The following is a 13,891-nucleotide window of genomic DNA, read 5'->3' as shown; positions in this document are numbered from 1 at the left end:
ATCTTCCAGCTTTAGCTTTAAAAAGGGGTTCATTAATCACAAACAGAAAAATATTTCTTTTATCATATTTGAGAACACCTTTCCACCAGTAGGTCCCAATGTCCCCGTCACATACCGACCCATTCATAAAGGCTTTTACCACGGCCTGCTCACCTCTCTTAGGGCGCTGATTGCAAGGTGAGGCGGGGGCGGGGTGTAGGCCGTGTCGTAGGCCCATGTTCCCCTTCCTTGGAAACTGCTGGGGTAATGGAGGTGTGGTGGTGATACGTGTGAGGAAAGTAACTGGGAGAAGTACCTGAATGAGGGAGAAGCACTGTGCTTGTCAGTGAATGATTTTTACTTTATCAAAAAGCCACTGTACTTCCCGCTGCCCTTCATTAGAGTCTCGGTCTATGTGCCAGCTGAATGGCTCACGCTTGAAGCCACGGTATGGACGTTAGAGGGCACCGCCCTGTCCTTCGTGGCCTGTCCTTGCTGAGCCCCAAACCTTCCCCCCATTTCATCCCTGTCTTGCCTCCCGTTCCCTGCTAGCTAATCCCCATAAAGGCATTAATTTGTGGGCACTTTGGAGAGTGGTTCTCAGGATCACCGGGAGCGAAGGGGACCCCGAGATTGTTTCGGTAGGTTCCAAGGAGGGAAGTGCACCCTGCCCGCCCGCCTTGACCACAGCCGACGTGCCCTGAGCGGTTAAGCCGGGAAGTCTGCGGCGTGGGGAACCGACTGCTCCGGACCCATGGGTCTGGCTGGGAGAACCAGACTTTCCCCTCGCCTCGCTGTCCTCACTTCCGAGGGGGAGGCTCAGGAGAGACCGCAGTTTGAGTCACTGGGTGATGCTGCCTGACATCGGCTCCGACTTAGAAACAGGTGTGAGACCGGCGTCCTCACTGCACCTGCTGGGCCTTCGCTTCGGGGATGTCTGCTTGTCACACAGCCCGTCTGCCCTCAGACATGGTGCCAGCTAGGTCAGCTTTATGATACCTGGGTAAGAATAGGGTCATCTTGGCCCAGCGGAAAAGTCTGATCAGTGTGATTGGGAAATGTTTTGCAGGGCTCTGTATGTCAACACCATGCCTGTCAAGATGCTGCTAAACTTTGAGGTCAGTTTTAAGTGAAAAGATCCACCTGAAGTCAAGGGCCCTCAGCTGAGCCACCATTCTGAGCCCTACGCTGTGAGGCACGGGCTGGCTGTCCCAGGGCCTGGAGGTGGCAGATGGTGTGCGAATAGTTTATAAAGGGGCCAGCGCTTCTCGAGCCCCTGGCAGTTAGCATAGAGCATTCAATCGAATTCAAAAAAGTTGAGCACCACTCACTCTTCGAGAACTAAGTCCAGAATGGATAGGAATGTGCCAAGGCCATGTGCTCAGCAGTTAGAGTTGGAATCCAAAGCTGTAGCTGCTGGTTTTTTGTTTTCTAATATATCTTTATTGATTTTGGAGAGAGGAAGGGAGAGGGAGAGAGAGAGAAACATCAATGATGAGAGAGTCATTGATCAGTTGTCTCCTGCATGTCTCCAACTGGGGATCGAGCCTGCAACCCGGGCATGTGCCCTGACTGGGAATTGAACCATGATCTCCTGGATCCTAGGTTGATGCTCAACCGCTGAGCCATGCCGGCCGGGCCAAAGCTGCAGCTTCTTCCTAACTACGGGCCACCTCCAGCATGGGCTGTGGGGTGTGTGCATGCGCCTGTGTGTAGTCAGAGGTATAAAGCACTAACTGGTACCAAGAAGAAAACAAGGCAAGTATGAGGAGAGAAAGCCCAACGCGCTGTGAAGATCTGGAGGGAAACAGTCTCCCCTTAGGAACTGGACACTTGGCTTGTGAGCTGAGTTAAGGGCCTGAAGGAGTGGATGGAACTGGGAAAGACGGCACTGAGACGGCACCCCAGGAGAATGAAAGGGCACGAGAGAACCCCTTCGGACAGGAAAGGACTCCTGGTGACCAGGTGAGGACACTGGTGTGGGGAGCATCCGGGGTCAGTCTAAGGGCCATCAGGAGGACCACGGGGCGGGGGTCTGGATGCCAGCCGGACTGGGAGTGTCTCTCATTTGGTGGTGGACTCCTTGAGGTTGCTGGGCGGCAGGGAGACTGACAGCAGCTGCATTAAGAAGATGAAGAGCTGATCCAGTCGGGAGTGGTGCTTGGAAAGCAGGGAGGCAGATAAAATTTTAAAGAAGTCCAAGAAGGAACAAGCGAGGCCACTTGGCTGTGAGCAGCAGGACTCAGGTCCCAAATCCACAGAGAGATGTCATTCTCAGGACTCTGGCTTTGGGAGATGGGAGCAGAGTTGATAGGAGTTCACTTTGGACTTGTTGGGCTTCAAGCAACAGCAGGAAGTCCAGGCAGAGGTGTCCAGAGGATGCCTAGATTTCAAGAAGGGAGGACTGGTCAACCGTGAGGGTTCATGCAGAGGTGACAGCAGGCACTGTAGGAAAGGAGGTCACTGCAGAAAGGCAGGAGGAGGTGGAGGTAAAGATCTTCCCAGGGTGTGGGTCCCTCCACCTGGAGACAGGTTTATCAGGGACATTGGTACGTATGAAATAAACTAAAAATAGTGATTTAAGAGCAATTTAACTCCATCAGAAACTGGTATCTTGACCTTTAAAAATAAGATGGGGGTTATCAACTGTAAACCCACCTGACTGTGGAAGAAACAAGCTGGATGCAATGAGAGAGCTGTGTGGAGTCAACTGGCAAACTCACCTGGATAGAACGGCCCAGACACAAAGGGCTTCCCGGGGAGGGAGGCACCGCCCTGGGATTTTAGCAAAGGTTGGATGACCCGCTGGGCCTCCTGGTCGGTGAGATTCAGGATCCTCTTGTGTTGTTTTGTTGTTGATTTTAAATAACTGTCAGCCTGAGATAACCTCTTTTCAGTTTTCTCCTCAGGTGTGTTTTACCACCTTGTGCAACAGGAAAACACACTGGCAATACCTCCGTAAAATGCAAACTCAAGGGTGGGCTGAGGAGCTGTGCCTGTGGCTGTTCCTAGTGACCTTTCCTGCTTGCCCAGCCCTGTAAGCCGCTGCGGCCTCGTGACCCAGTCATTCTTGGGCTGCACCACCACTGAGCAAACAGTGACTCCAGCCAGAAGCACTTCAAATGGAAAGATTGCTCTTCCAACATTTACCAACCTGCCGTGGGCGGCTCTGGCCAGAGGCCGCTAATGACATTCAAACACGTGGAGGAGGGTTCATAGGAGCAAACTATAGTGACCACGCTCTTAAAACCCGTGGTGAGTGGCAGATAGTGACAGGGCATGTAATGACCAAGGAGGCAACTGCTATAAAGTAATTCACAAAATAACTCTGTGGAAACGACCATCTGCACGGGCATTAGGTGCTATTTACACCGGCAGGTGAGCGTGAAGGGCCGCTCACCCGTGTCCACCCCCGCTCCCCACCCCGAGCCTGGTGGCTCCTCCAGGGGCGTCTAGCAGCCCCAGTGGACGTGGCTTTGGCTTCCTCCTGTCTCCTCCGGTTGTAAAAGTCAGGCGAGGAGGCAGGCAAGTATCTGTTTAAAGATCTCGAATCTTCTAAAGAGTCAGATCTTGTCATTTTAGACTCCAGTTCCTTCACTGACTCCATGAGAAAATGGAGGGGACTTACAGCTAGAATGGTTCCCCTGCACCAGCAGTCAGGGGATGCGTCCTAGGGTTTGGAAAGTCGTGGAGGTGGCAGAGCACTGGGTGAGGAGGGATTAGAGCCAGTTAATCCTGAGATCGGTTTCCTCTCATGGAGCCGTGATCATTAAGCGCTGAAGGAAGTTATTCTGCAGAAGCCCAGGGCTGGCCTCCTGTGCTGGGCCCCGCGAGGACGAGCAGACTGAGCGCCGGGTCTCGAGGAGCACGCGTGTCAGCGGAGGAAACAGTAACAACACCACGGGGAAGGTCTACAGCGCTGCCAGGTTCAGAGCTGCCTGAGGCGCGGGCCTTGCTCCGCCTGCTTTGCAGTTTCCTTGGAGAGTTGTTGGGGGGATTTGCTTAAATAATAACCACAAATCACTAGCACGCAGTACAACTATCTGATACTGTTTTAAGCTCCTCGTGACAAGTTTCTGAATCATTTTGTTCACCCAGTGCGGTCCCCCCAGTGCCTAGAGTCGCGCCTGACACGTGGCGGGCATTTATTTATAAGCACTTGTTGGCTCCATGGCTTTAACAACGAAGAGGATCACGGTGGGGAAAAAGAGGCCGCAGAGGAGATACAAGTAAACTGCAGAAAGGACCCCTACCTGCTCGACGGAGCCTTGGTGCACCGACGCCACAGGGAGCAGCTCTTGGGGGGAGAATGTAAGCCCAAACCCAGGAGTCAGTGCTCAGAGAGGGAAGTCACGTTGTGGGGTGAAGGAACCCCACGCTTCCTGTCTGGCCCACTAGGGGGAGCCGGTTACTGCACATAAACCAGCCTTTCCCCAGCGAGCTGAGCCCAGGCCCCTCCAAGCCATGGGCGCGCTTTTCCCTAGTTAGGAAACTGGCTGACCTGTCTCACTGGCGTCATGGGCACTGTCAGGTAACGAGGGGACTCAGGCATGTTGGGGTTTTAGAGCTTCTGGGGCATTCCTTCGTTTGTGTGAGTGTGCATGCATGTGTGTGCGTGTGCGTGTGAGTGTGCGTGTGCATGCATGTGCGTGTGAGTGCTTGAGAGTGCGTGTGCATGCATATGTGTGCATGTGAGTGTGCATGAGTGTGTGCACGTGTGTGCATGTAAGTGCACATGTGTGCATGTGACTGCATGTGTGTACATGTGTGAATGTGTATGTGTGTGTAGATAAATATCTTGCTATTCAGTTAGTGTTCAGCTGCCTGGATCTCATTAAGCATCCAAACCCCTTCTCAGTAGTGGAGAAGAATGGCCCTCAGCTGTCACACTGTTGTTTAATGACAGCTGACCACCTGTCTCTCAGTCCACCCTCAGGCCTGTCCCTCTTGTCTCCTGCCCTGTGGTGCCATCACCTGTGTGGTGACCTGGAAGTCACAGCTCACTGCTTACTCTCCAATCAGCAAGCAAACCTCTCTCAGTCCAGTTGAGGGGACCCCAGAGCCCAGCCCCAGGGCCCCTTATGTTGGGAGTGGCTTGCTTGGGGTGCTGGACCCTTGGCCTCTGAGCTTCTCTGGTGCCAGAAGGTCTATAGCGACCGGATTTCAGGGGCATCACCCCAGAAGCTGGTTGTGCTCATCTGGTAAACGATTAACTCCTCTCGCAGACACCGGATGGCAGCTCGTCCACAGGACGGGTGCCGAGCTCAGTCAGGGAAGCAGCTGCTTGTTGGCCAGGCCCCGGGACAGTCACTGCACTGCGTGGGGACTGCCGAGCCAACAGCCAGGAGCCCTGCGGCTGGGCTGCGGGTTATGACTGTGACGAAGACCCAGCCGCTGTGGAGTGAGTTCAATCACAGACACACGGGCCTGCGTGGGGAGCGGCCAGGCCGCCCTCACGTCATTCCCAAGCTCCAAAGTGAGCTGATCCGACTCAGACAGACCCTTTGAGGTGAAAACCCCAGACCCCTCTTCCGGACGGTCTTCATTCTTCCAATCCTTCCCTTGTTGGCTCACTTCCCTGCCACGTGTCTCGGTCACTGAAAGAATGGCATGACATCATGGTGTAACACAGGTGTGACAAAGATGAAGAGGTGAACATCGTATAATAAAAACACCTCCAAAGTGGCTGTTTGGAGAGGAAGGATCTTCACAAACATTCCTTAGGGAGGACCTAAGCCAGGGCACTGACTTGGTTGCTGACTTGTTGACATGGTTCTGTTTCACTCCACCAGCTTCACAGAACCGCATTCCCTCTACTGCCTGGTGTGATGTGGGCCGTGGCGCCCACGCAGGACGGGAGTCCCTTGTCCCAGTCCAACCTCCTTTAGAGAGTAGCCTACAAAACTCCAGAAAGGCCACGTGCTCTTTTCTGTTTAGCTTCCCCCCGTTAAACACACGGCACGCTAAATTAATGACGAGGGTCTCGTGGAAATGGGGAAGATCGTGGCTCCACGAAGGGCTTGGAGGGGTTGAGAGAAAAAACCAACATACGAGCAAGACATTACTGTTCCCCTTCACAGACATCACATTAGCTGTAGACACGAATGCTGACTGATGAATCCATACCATTCTGAGAAGCACAGGAAACATTACACTTTCCCTGCCAGGATAAGGCACCGTACCTATATCTGGGGGACATATGTGGAAAATATTATAGTTTTCAAAGTAATTAAAAAGTTTTTTTCTCTTGGGAGGATTCCCAATTCTAACTTTTGGCCTATAGTTAGGGTGAAAACAAGCAAAAGTAATTTTTTTTTGGTTTTGAAAGTGAAATGAATATACAGGTTTTCCATTCTTCCTCTCCCCTGATGAGATCCCTGATCTCTCCTTCCCTCCAGGAGCGACTTCGCCTTCCTCTCCCCGATCCTACATCTCACATCATTGTATTTCCCAGCGGAGCTGAAGAGCTTGTAAACTACAAAGCAGAGTCACAGAAAATGTTTTGCGCAGCAATATGGGGAGATTTGGGAAGTGTGTGTGACAGTGTGTTGGAGAACAACAGGAAATACACTTTCGAAGTGGGTTTCTCCTGTTCAGTCTGGAATAAATGGTCTCAGAGTTAACCACGTGGCCCTCGTTCGTTCGTTGGTTCACTGGACGCCAAACTGTGGCTTTAAAGGACCCCGGCATTTTGCTGATGAAATTTAAAAGGGCTGGAGGGTAGAAAAACACTTGCGATGTTTTCACAAAGAAGGTCAGGGTTGGAGTTGGGCCTCCAGCAGTTACTACCTATGTGACTGAGTCTCCATGAAATTGAGGTTTTATCATCTATAAAAAGAGAGTGATCCTTCCCCACATAAAGTAGGATGTTTGAAAACACTTTGTAAGGAAAATGCTGGTTGTTATGCAGAAGAGATTTCTCTGTGACTAGCAGGGCCTGCATTTAAAAAAAAATTATGACTTAAAGGAACTTATCTATGTATTTGCCAAGGATGTATCTGATAAGGGGCTAATTTCCAAAGTGTACGAAGAACTCATACTACTCAGCAAGAGGAAGACAAACAACCCAATTAAGAAATGGGCAAAGGACCTGAACAGACACTTCTCCAAAGAGGACATGCAGATGCCAAGAGACACATGAGAAAATGCGTCGCTAATCATCAGAGAGACGCAAATTAAACCAGCATTTTAAACACCAGTAAGTTTTAGCATGTTAGCTACAATATTACAAATTTAGAATGTTAGCTACAGCAAAGGGGGGAAAAATTAGTGCAATTTCAGTTTGGTTTTTTTGGCCAGTTGGTATGTAACTAGTACATGGACCCAGCTTTGGAACTCGGACTTGGCCTGGTGTGTTTTAGTTGATTTTAGAGCAAGGGAGACAAACACTAATTGGCTGCCTCCTGCAGGCCCCTTCCTGGGGATCACCCAGGCATGTGTCCTGACCAGGAATCGAACCGGCAGCCCTTCAGTGCACAGGACCATGCCCAACCAACTGAGCCACACGGGCCGGGGTAGGAAGTACTTTCACATCTGCTATCCCCATGTGACTCCCTCAGGAAGAGAGGGAGGTCTTAGTTCAGAGATCTGGAACTGAGAACAATTCAGCCGCTCAGGATCTCACAGCCACTACAGGTAGACAGGGGACTAGTGAGAGAACAGATCCTGCGAATTTCCACCCAACCTCACTGCTTCCAGAGGCTGGGGAGGGAGAGCGACAGGTTCCCAGGGAAGACGCGTGATCCACGCGGGAGCAGGGTGAGGGGACCTGTGAGCTGGGGCGAGCGGCAGGGACAGAGGCAGACACGCGGCTCCTCCAGTCCCACCCTGAAGGTGTGACCCAGTGCCAGTTTGTCCAGGATGGCTTCCAGGGCTTCCCGCACTTCCTGCAGAGAAGCCGCACAGCCTGAGGCTAGGAGTGCGGACTTGGGTGTCACAGTGTCCCTGTCTTAGCTCTGCTCTCATTATCTCAGTTGCTCTTGGGGGACATCGCCCAATCTCTCAGATATGTGTTTCTTTAAAACGCTGGGGAGACTAAATGACATGACGGCCTTCCTAGCCCCCGGCACAGGGTCCGCTGGGGAGTTCTTAGGGACCTGGGACAAACGAGGCTGTGATGGAGGGAACCTGCGACATCCAGGCCGTGCAGCTGGCGGCTGTGCCCGTCACCTGAACACAGCCCTCAGCCCTGTTTGGTGGGGCCGACGGAGGGATGGCCCACCCAGGATCTAGATGGGAAACGACTTTTCTGGGGCAAACACAGGAAGGCCAGGAATGCTCTTTGATTGAAAGGCGATGCACATTTTATTTGTTTTCTTTCAATTTGTTAGTTTAGGGCTTCGGTCCAGCGTCTTCTCCTGAGTTTGGAGAGATGGTGGATCTCTCGGTCCTGTCACCTCAGCACGGGGAAGTTGCATGGAGAAGACAGTGCGGGTAATTGTGCCAAATCCCTGTCTTCGTGCCCCCGGTTGGCAGTTTCACTGTGCTTCGTGTGGCGCTACCAGCAGATGGTTGCTGCGGCCGCATATAAATACAGCTGAGGGTGTGGCGAGAAAGACTGTGTTGGGAAGAGGTATTTCATGATTGTTTTTTTCTCAGAAGGAATTCAAGGAAGAAGATTGTGGCTTGGCTGGGGAAGAGAATGGAGGGAAGGAACAAACATAAACGGAGCGAATCATTTTTCAGAATCGTGGTCTCTGAACCTGACATTCCTACGAAGAATTGTTTGAACTACGTGGGAGGCCTTTCTGCTCATGAATTATGGTTCAGGAGTTAGAAATTAAGTCGCTTCCTCCTGGGCCTGACTAGAGAGGTGGGTTACCCCATGCTGCTGATAACTGTAGCCTTTTAGAGTTCCCGGGGGCTTGAACCGCTCCCCAGGGTTGGGAGCGGGAGTGTTGAACGCTCACCTGGCCTTTCCTGAGCTCCCGGGAACAGGGCGTCAGACACTGAGTTTTCTTCAGGGCAGAGCCTATATTACCAGACAAGGCTCATCTTTTGGGGGCCTCAGGGAAAGTAGGCCAATGATCCCCATCCCACCTTCCTTATAGTTGTAGAAAGCAAGGCACATGGCAAGAGAGAGCAGGTACCCAGCAAGGCAGATGACAAACCCCCCTTTTTATTACATCACTGTGGACCGTTTGAACCAGAGCTCTTACTGTCCTGACCGAGGAATAGCAAGTGGGTCCTAGACCCGTAAATGAAGAGAAGGGAGCACAAGGGCTACTCTCAGCTGAGCCCATGTTTGATCAGTAGGCCGGGAGGGCATCTCCCAGGACACCACTCCTGAGGAGGCATAAGACATCACTAGAATGTCACAGGGTGGAGAACACGTCACCACTGGAATTCCTGTTGAGTGTGGAGAGGAATACTTTGGAATGGGAGGGTGGGTTGGGCTAGGACACCCAAGGGAAATGCCAGGGAACAAGATGTGGTTGTTAACCTGCCATCTAAGGAGAAAGGGTATGTTTAAGCCAAGTCTGCGTTTGGCTGAGTGGAGTATGCAAGTCTGGAGCCAGAGCGGAATTGTGAGGACATGAGAAGCTCCCCTGATGATAGCTTCTCTCCCGGCCATCAGGGTCCTCCTTTTCTGCCCTCTTCCTGGACGTGTTCACCCAGCCTCCATACTCTTAAGTGACAGGAGTACCTTGGCCATGTGAGCCCTGAGTGTGACAAGTCTTGGTCCCCTGGTTCCTTCACCTGCAGCAGGCTCAGGGTGTGGGCAGCCGGGAAGGGAGCGTGGGCGGACTGCCCCTGGCTCACTGTGGTGCAGAAAAGATGAAGAAGTGGGGCATCCCAACTTCCACGGTCACCCTCCCCTGAGCAGGGATTGGCAGAACTCTTATTCTGATCACTCTGTACCTCCGAGGGATACACAGGACAGACTCCTCTCTGGCCCATACTCTACCCACTTACTTGTGCGAGGAGGGTGACAGGGATGTCCTGCATGCCTCGCGGCCCTTTCTTCTCCCTGCAGAGCACAGGGAGGGCAGCAGGGCATGTCATGGGGACCGATTCTCGCCAAAAGTAACGTTGATGCAATCCCTGTGTCCATTTGGCCCAGAAAGGGACTTGGGCAATCGTGGGCTGCTGTGTTCCAGTGGCCTCTTCCCTAACTGGCTTCTCAGACTGTCCTCACCGAGGGCCCCGTCTGACCCAGGGCCTCCACTGGCTGCCTGCCCATGGAGACTCTAGGCCACGAGGACCAGGGTGTTGCTTTTGGGTCTTAGACTGAGCACAGGGGACAATGTGTGTTTCTTTGATTAAGCCTACATGAGATTTTAAAAATCAAATATAAAGGATCTTAGAATAAAGCCTTTTTCTTATAAGAAATGTCTTGTTTTTATTCTTTGGCTAATGAAAGACTTGCTATAGAAAACAAAATGGAAAATACAACCTTATTTTTTGGGGAAAAAAATTATCCCAGATATCAGCTAGGAGCTCCCTATAGTTTGAGAAAATACTTAAAGATTTTAATTGGTTTCAGACTGAACTGAAATAACGGCTACTTTTCTAGCTTTCTTCCCATAGCAAAACTAATCTTGCAATAACACGACGTGATGTTCAGACCGATTTCCATCTGGAGACATGTTGCATTCAGGGCACCACATTATAAGGAAATACGAAAATTTAGACACATACAGAGAAAAATGATAAGAATAGTTAAGGGATAGGAAACTGTGTTATATAAAGAAAGTGCAGGAATTTATTACCTTCTTCCTGGAAAAAAATAACACATACTTAACAGGGAGAGGCTAGCTGTCTTAAAATATTTGGAAGACAACTAGATTTATTTTGTCCATATCGGGAAAGCATAATTATATCTAATAAATAGGAGTTATAGAAAAATGAGTTTGACTCAGTATAAGAAAGATCATTCCAGCAGCTGGTGTCTTCTAGAAGGCAATTCAGTGTCGAAGAAAGTTTTCTTTCCCTAAAATCATTCAATCTGCAAATATTTGTTGTGGTTGAGTTCCAGGCATTGTTCTAACACTGGAATATAGCCAGGAAAAACTGGAGAAAGGGCCTGATAGCCACATATCTGGGCTGTTATGGGCTATCTTAGGATCTGAAAAGGAAAGTAAAATTATGTTATTTCTATGGGATTTTTCCCTACTCTAAAATTTTATACTTTTATCCATTTGAAAAAAAACAGTAACAACAAGCTTCTTTATCACCCACCATTGTAATTAGTACTTTCTGGACATGGACTATTGTCTGATTGTTTTCCTCCAGGGCTGACGAGCTGTATGTTGTATGTGGAAGCTGTTCCATCAGTCTGGGCTCTGACCTTAGCCAACCCAAGAGAAAGGCAGCCCCCCAACGCGGTTCCTATCACCATAGCCTGACAGGCCAGCCCCTTTTAGTTGGTCCAGTCAATCAAGACCTTTTCAATCTCGCTTTTCTTTTCAAACACATTAGCTTTCCTTTTGTGCATCGCTACCTGTAGCTATGTGCCTTCCGGATCTTCGTTGCGATCCGTGGGGGAAACGTTCACCAGGACAGGGGGAGATACAAGGTGTTCCCGCCAGCTTTCCATCCAGCCACGAACCCATGCTGCTCGGTACTGGGAATGCGGCTTGCTAACTGCAGGGCTACACGTGGGGTTCTTAAAAGCCTAGCAACAGGTGTGAAAGATTTTGAGAACTGGTTTACAAATATCAAGGAACTGCCTTTGTGGCAGGTTTTGTTCTGCTCATTAAAAAAGTGTGATTTGTTATTAAGTGCCGCGATTCCTTAGAGAGCACATGCTCACAATCTATATTCAAAAATTTATTCTAACAGTTTCCCACAATCCAAATTTACTTTAAAAAAAAAATTAGACTTGGCCGCGTAGTTCAGGTGGTTGGGTGTCATCCCGTGCACCAAGAGATTGTTGGTTCAGTTCCAGGTCAGGGCACATGCCCGGGTTTTAGGCCCATTGCTGCAGGGGGGGTGAAGGGGTGGTGGTGCAGGAGGCAGCCAATAGATGTTTTTCTCTCTCTCTCTCCATCTCCCTCCTTCTCTCTCTACAGATTGATTTTTAAAAACCTTAAAAAAAATTAGAACATCTAGAATTTTTGATTACTGGAGCTGACTTTTTCTAGTGTCTCTAGGGGTGAAATTACATTCCTGAATCCTTGTTATTTTACACCAATGCTCTCTTATTAAAACTTTCTATCAAGAATATGCTTTAAAATTTATCCCAATCTGGAATTTAATAGAACAACTTATTTTAACTATGGTATAGAATGTTGCTTTGATTGAATTGAGATTTTAAGTAATAAAGTGTACTTATAGAAATACAAAATAAAATTATGATAAATCTCCTTAAACATATTAAAGATTTAAAAAAAAAATTGTCCTGTGCAGTTATATTCTTTCCATCACCCCCATGGCTGCTTTTTTAGTCATTGAATATGTTTTTCACTTTAAAACTAGGTTTCCACCTTCAAGTGTTATATTGTTGATCCCGCTCCATGAAGTTTCTAGAAATGGAGCACAAAGGAAATCCAGGGGCGCATTTGCTAAGCCAGTGCAGTCCCATCAGGTGTCTGGGTCAGTATCCTTTGGAAAACTTCTCCCTTTTTCCCCCCATTTTAAAGCATAGTTTTGTCCACTATCAAAAGATTATAATAAGAATTAGGTTGTGTCTTTTGGAGTGTCGGTCACTGTATTCCAAACATCTGCAGTGCAGAGCTCAGGGTAGGCACTCAACACATATTCACTTAACAAATGCTGACTAGAATGAGATATAAATGGGGAGCATGTGGGCACCGACGGCATGGAGCCCTAGCGAGGGGACGCATCTAGACTGGTCCAGATTAGGGAAAACTGAGCTACGGTGCCACCATAAGAGTGTGATAGCCACAGATGATTTGGACAACACTTTTTCAAACAGATACACGCAGCATTTCCCCCCAACAGCCTTGGGGACATGAGAAGTGAGTACGCAGAAGTCTTGGAAGGCCAAGTTGGAACTGCAGTTTCTAAAATTCCTACTGTTCTTCACGCGGGTCCTCTGAAATCCTCTGATTTGTTTTACTTCTTAAAACTGTGGGCTTCTTTTCACGGCGACTACATCAAACGAGCACAGTGTCACCGTCTCTGATGCCAGCAGACCTCGGCCTTGGAGCCTGCGTGAAGGAGTTGAGCTCCACAGCCTCAGTTTACACGACCCGTGTCACCTCTTCGTCTGTTTGATCCCTGTGACAGATTGCTGATTTCTGGGCATCACAATGGGGAAATTTCACAGTTGCTCAAAGTTCTCGATCCTGCTCTAACAGGTTACACGTTTCTGAGTAGCTGCTCCTCTTTTTCTGGAGTCCATTTAAAAAGAAAGGGGTTATTCCACATTCTGTATTGCTGTTGGCTGGTTTGGTGAGTGCCAAAGGGAAACCTGAGCTCTGAAGGCTCACTTGGCTATCTGAAAACTCCTATAGTCCCAACAGGATAAAGACCCAACTCATTAGCTTACCCATCCGGGCCTTCCTTCAATGTATTCTCATTTTTCTAATTTCTCTTTCCACATTGGTCAAGGTTTTCATCTATTTATCTATCATCTATCTATCTATCTATCTATCTATCTATCTATCTATCTATCTATCTATCTATCTATCTATCATCTATCTATCTATCATCTATCTATCTATCTATCATCTATCTATCATCTATCTATCTATCTATCTATCTATCTATCTATCTATCTATCTATCTATCTATCTATCTATCATCTATCTATCCATCTATCATCTATCTATATATCTATATCATCTATCTATCTATATCTATCACCTATCTATTATCTATCTATCATATATCTATCTACTTATCATCTGTCTATCATCTATCTATCTATCTATCTATCTATCTATCTATCTATCTATCTATCTACCTACCTACCTACCTACCTATTTATCTGTCAATCATCTAT

Source organism: Miniopterus natalensis, chromosome 16 (genome assembly GCF_054644295.1).
Source record: "Miniopterus natalensis isolate mMinNat1 chromosome 16, mMinNat1.hap1, whole genome shotgun sequence".
Classification (NCBI taxonomy): domain Eukaryota; kingdom Metazoa; phylum Chordata; class Mammalia; order Chiroptera; family Miniopteridae; genus Miniopterus; species Miniopterus natalensis.
Note: the sequence above shows the minus strand (reverse complement) of the source record.